Source organism: Ursus maritimus, unplaced genomic scaffold (genome assembly GCF_017311325.1).
Source record: "Ursus maritimus isolate PB19 unplaced genomic scaffold, ASM1731132v1 scaffold_19, whole genome shotgun sequence".
Classification (NCBI taxonomy): domain Eukaryota; kingdom Metazoa; phylum Chordata; class Mammalia; order Carnivora; family Ursidae; genus Ursus; species Ursus maritimus.
In genome coordinates this window covers 45,546,575-45,551,388 of record NW_024424341.1, presented here as the reverse complement: position 1 = coordinate 45,551,388, position 4,814 = coordinate 45,546,575, and the positions used below count along the sequence as shown (strand labels likewise).

At 44.0% G+C, this 4,814-nt stretch overlaps 1 pseudogene; it reads left to right on the top strand.

Moving 5' to 3' along the window:
* Positions 1–3,650: 3,650 nt before the first annotated feature.
* Positions 3,651–4,564, top strand: LOC121103323 (annotated as a pseudogene).
* Positions 4,565–4,814: the final 250 nt, after the last annotated feature.

Below are 4,814 nucleotides of genomic sequence, written 5' to 3'. Positions count from 1 at the left end.
CCTAGCCCCCCACCCCGCCCCGTCCCCACCTTTAAACTTCCCGTCTTACCTTGTGATAGTTAGAGGAATACATTAAATGGATGAACACTTTGGAAAGCATGACTTAAGTTTCTTAGTGAGTGTCTTGGGATGTGGGAGCTTGGATTTGAAGGAACCACAATCCTTTGACAATTTCGACTTAGAAGAGATGGTAGAATGTCTCTACAGATTCTAGATTTTATTGCTATCATTACACTGAGCACCCACCAAACTTTCCATTTTTAGTTTGTGCAAATTTGCATTTGATCAGTTTCACGGTCTAATAAAAAACACATTTCCAAATCTCTACTTATCCTTTAGAATATGCCACTCCAATAGCTTTTTACATAAATTCAGTATTCTCTTTTCCAAATGTTACAGTTTGATCCAATATACATAAATAGCTCATTGTCTTAATTAAACATTGCCTGGTTTTCTGCTGCCTCTATAAGAAATTGTTCATGCCTTATCGACCCTATATAGAACTTAGTTTTTGTTGAGTATTATTTAAAAAACTTTAAACATATTATTTTTCAGAGCAGTTTTACGTCTACCGCAAAAATGAGAAGAAGGTACAGAGATTTTCCGCACATCCCCTGACCCTACATATGCCCATGGTTGATCTAAGGAGTTGTCAAATCCCAGTCAGGATCCATCCCACTCGTGCTGTCTTTGTTGTCCTATTGCTGGAATTGGCAAGCTTACTCTAAAAATAATGTGAACATGCAAAAAATATAGAATATCCAAACCAATCTTGAAAAATAACTAATTGGTTGACTTGCCATAATTAACATTCATATGAGTCAGGGTCATCTCATCTATCTTGTGAATTTTCTCTTTATTATTTTGCCCAATTTTCTATCTGGCTTTTGGCCTTTTTCTTGATTTTAAATAATTCTGATGCTATCCCTCTATCTGTGCTCTATATTACTTCCCCTTGAATCTTGTCTGTGCATCCAGGAATCCTTCTTCCCAGGGAAAACTCTGAAAATAAAGGACAGGCTAGTTGACCAATGAGGGACAAGGGAGCAGTGCTCTCGGAGTGATTTGGGAAGCATATAGTGAGCTCTTGGGGAGTCACATGGACATCAGAGAAGCTCACGGGTTCTGAGGTAGGACAGACTAGCTTCAAGTGGGATATTCTCCAGATGTAGAAGAGGTGGGGCCATAAGTAGCAGGAATTGTGGTATTTAAGTCAAGAGAGAGACCGGTTTCCAGATCAAATGGAGATGTTCAGTATGAGCCAATCATGGTGTCAGCCTGATTCTGGAAACAGGAGAGCATTGAGGAAATGCCCATTTGGAAATACTGTAAGAGGAACCCTTGACCCAACATTGAGTTTCCTTTTTTTTTTTTTTTGGTGATTTATGGCTTTATTACTATTATTATTATTATGTTCAGTTAGCCAACATATAGTACACCATGAGTTTTTGATGAGGTGTTCAACGATTCGTTAGTTGTGTATAACACCCAGTGCTCATCCCAACACGCGCCCTCCTTAATAACCATCACCTGGTTACCCCATCCCCTGACCCCCTCCCTTCTGAAACCCTCAGTTTGTTTCCCAGAGTCCATACATTGAGTTTCAATTCCGCTATAGATGGCAACTTTGACTCTGAACTTAGATTCCTCCATAGGGAACATAGAAACATTTCTCTGCCTGCTGTTCAGCTTTTCAGGAACATTCCATTAATTACCAAAAATTACCATTAATTACCAGAAGTGGCTGGTAAAGACTTGCAATGGGGATAAAATTTGCTTCTCATTAGAGACGCCCTGGGCTCTCCACGCAGACAGTGTCGCTGAGACACAGCTCACGTGTTAATGACATTTCTGTGGGGAGATCCAGTCTAGGAACCCTGTCCCTGTAACTGTGGCTCATCCTGATTGACACTTCCATGCATGGAACTCTGGAGCAAGGACCAGCCAGGTGAGCGCTTCCCTATGTTCAGTCTCAGGGCAAAAACCAGGAGACAAGAAGTCTCCAGCAGGAGAGGAGCTCAGAACTGGGTTTGTGCAGCAATGCTGTAGAGGACAGCTACTACCCCTGCCTGCGCTCTGGCTGGGCTGGTCGGGTGGGCATGTGCCAGGGAGTGTCTGTGGGCGGGACCAGGGTGGGGAGAATCTCTGTAGATCTCTGCGTCCTAGAGTCTTTGACAATGAGAGAGAGAAAAGACGAGATCTCTTTGGAATCCGAGCCAAGCTTTGGATGAGCAGTCACTGACCTCCTCAACCATGTACAAGAGTCTGCTGACTTTCTCAGACCTGACGGGTTTTTAGGCTTGTGTATGAATACGTGTAGAAAGTTGATGTGCAGAGTTCGGGTTATAACTTCAAAATCCTGATAGAAATAAGGTCCATTGATATACACAGAGAAAACCAGTCTGTGGTGTGATGATATTATGATTTAATGACCCTTTTTTTTTTTGCTTTCTGAAATCCTACTGCAGTAGGATTCCTCTGGAGATTTTTGGGGTCATTTTTCTTTGTTTTGTAGTGTGTGTGTGTGTGTGTGTGTGTGTGTGTGTGTGTGTGACTCTGTGAGGCATCAAGGAGAGAGAGAAGAAATGTTAGTGAGATGAATTATATTTAATTTTCAAGTCTCAGAAGTAGTTGGGTGGAACATACCTGAGCCACTTTTCCCCTTTGACATTGTAATACCTTTTCTCCGTATCGCCGGTAGTGAGAGAGAACCGCAACAAGGAAACAAATGTTGTCTACCACAATCACCGTTTCTACTGCTACTGTTCCTACTTCTAACAGTATATGGGAACTAATGTTGTTTTGGCCACTGTGATCAACAGTTGCAATGAAATTCACATTGTGGTCACTCTGAGGTCATTCTAGGGTCATGTTGTATTATCAGAAGGCTACTGATTGTTTGGAAGGTATATCCTATCCAGTCATTCTGATGCGTGGTATTATGCATTCTCAAAAGCTGAGCGTTGATTTTCTTGCAATTTTAATGAGTTATATAATCTTATACATTTGAACACGACTTGGCCTTTTTCTACTTCACTGTCTTAGGTTGATGAATTATGGTGACAAAATAATCATAAATTCTAAGAGGGGTACAGTACGCCCACCTCCTTTCACTTATTTATTTACTAAGTGCATGTTTACTTAACATTTTTTGTGGGTCAATCATATTTTTTCATAAGACAAGCATGGTTCTTAAGTTCAAGTTAGTTTACATTCTGGGGAAGTGTCAGAACATAATAGTAAATACACCATGAGAGACTCTTAACTCCAGGAACTAAACTGAGGGTTGCTGGAGGGAAGGGGGAGTGGAGGATGGGGTAACTGGGTGATGGACATTAAGGAAGGCACGTGGTGTGATGAGCACGGGGTGTTATATGCAACTGGTGAATCACTGACCTCTACCTCTGAAACTAATAATACACTACATGTTAATATGTTGAATTTAAGTAAAATAAAATTTTTAAAAAAGTAAATAGAAGTACAAAGTAATACTGTGAAATTGCGAAGTTGGTGTCTATGGCCTGTTCTCCTGGTCGAGTCTCCTGTGGAATATGACTGTGTCTCCCTTTTCAGGAGAAGAAAAGGCCCAGGATCCTTTTATGAGGTCCTATAACTAAGAAGAGTGCTCATGAGGCACTAACAGAGCCTACTCGTTATTCTAGGCCACTTTGAAGCGTTTACCATGTGTTTGCAGAGCAACGCCCTGAGAATCACAGGGGAAGAGGCTCTGAAAACCATCTTGCTTTTCCAGATGGGCATTGGAGCTCTGGCCAGTGTCACCCTCTTCTTCCGTAACTTCTCTCCAGTCTTGCATGGACGCAAGCAGAGGCCTCCCCACAGGATTCTCACCCACATGGCGGTAGCCAGCCTCTTGGTTTTTCTCTCTGCCGGGATTCCCTACAAGATGGCAGCTTTTGTTTTGAGGAAGCCCCTGTCCAGTCTTGGGTGTGAATTTGTAAATTACATACAGAGAGCGGCTCGCAGCACCCTCTGTGCTCCGCCTGCGGCCTGAGCACCTATCAGATCTTCACACTCATCCCGGGGCGGGTGGTGTGGACGATGCTCAGAGGACAAGCCCCCAAGGTCGTTGGTCCTTCCTGTTGCATCTGCTGCATGGTCAGTGTCTTAATAAACACCTGTGTTCCCGCGAAGTCACTGGTGCACAGGAAGTGGGAAATAGTACTGATTCCGAGGGGCAGTGGTTCTGCTCATCCTCGAGTCCCAGGGCGAGCTCTGTTGTCCTGTGGGTTGTCTCTGATGCCACGTGTTTTGGCCTCATGGTCCGGTCCAGCGGCTCCACGGTGCTGCTCCTGCACGGGCACCACCAGAGTGCAGCGCATTCACACCCCCGACGGCCCCCCGCAGACCAGAGCCGTCCACGCCGTCCTGACGCTGGTGGCCACCTTTGTCACTTTGCTGAACTCCATTGTTGCTTTTTATGTCACTGTGTCACTGCCGTTTTAGATCTCTATCTGGGTGCATACAGACCTCTAGTATCTTGGCTTTATGTTGCCCCTTCCTGCTGATCCTTCGCAACCCTGAGGCTCCTAGGTCCCGCTCTTGAGTTGTTAGAAATCAGATGTAAGTGTGTGGAAGACAGCTTTGGTGACCACCGTGATCTCTCTATTTGGGGACCATGTACTCGGCACCAGTGTTTTATACAACCTCCACGGCGATCTTAGAGGGTAAATCTGATACTTTGGGGCTGCCTTGGGACCTCAAAGTCAACTCACAAATTATGAGCTTGAAACAGACACACAAAACTATTAAGGAAACATGACTCCCCCTCGACCGGTGCAACTGGTGAAACAAAG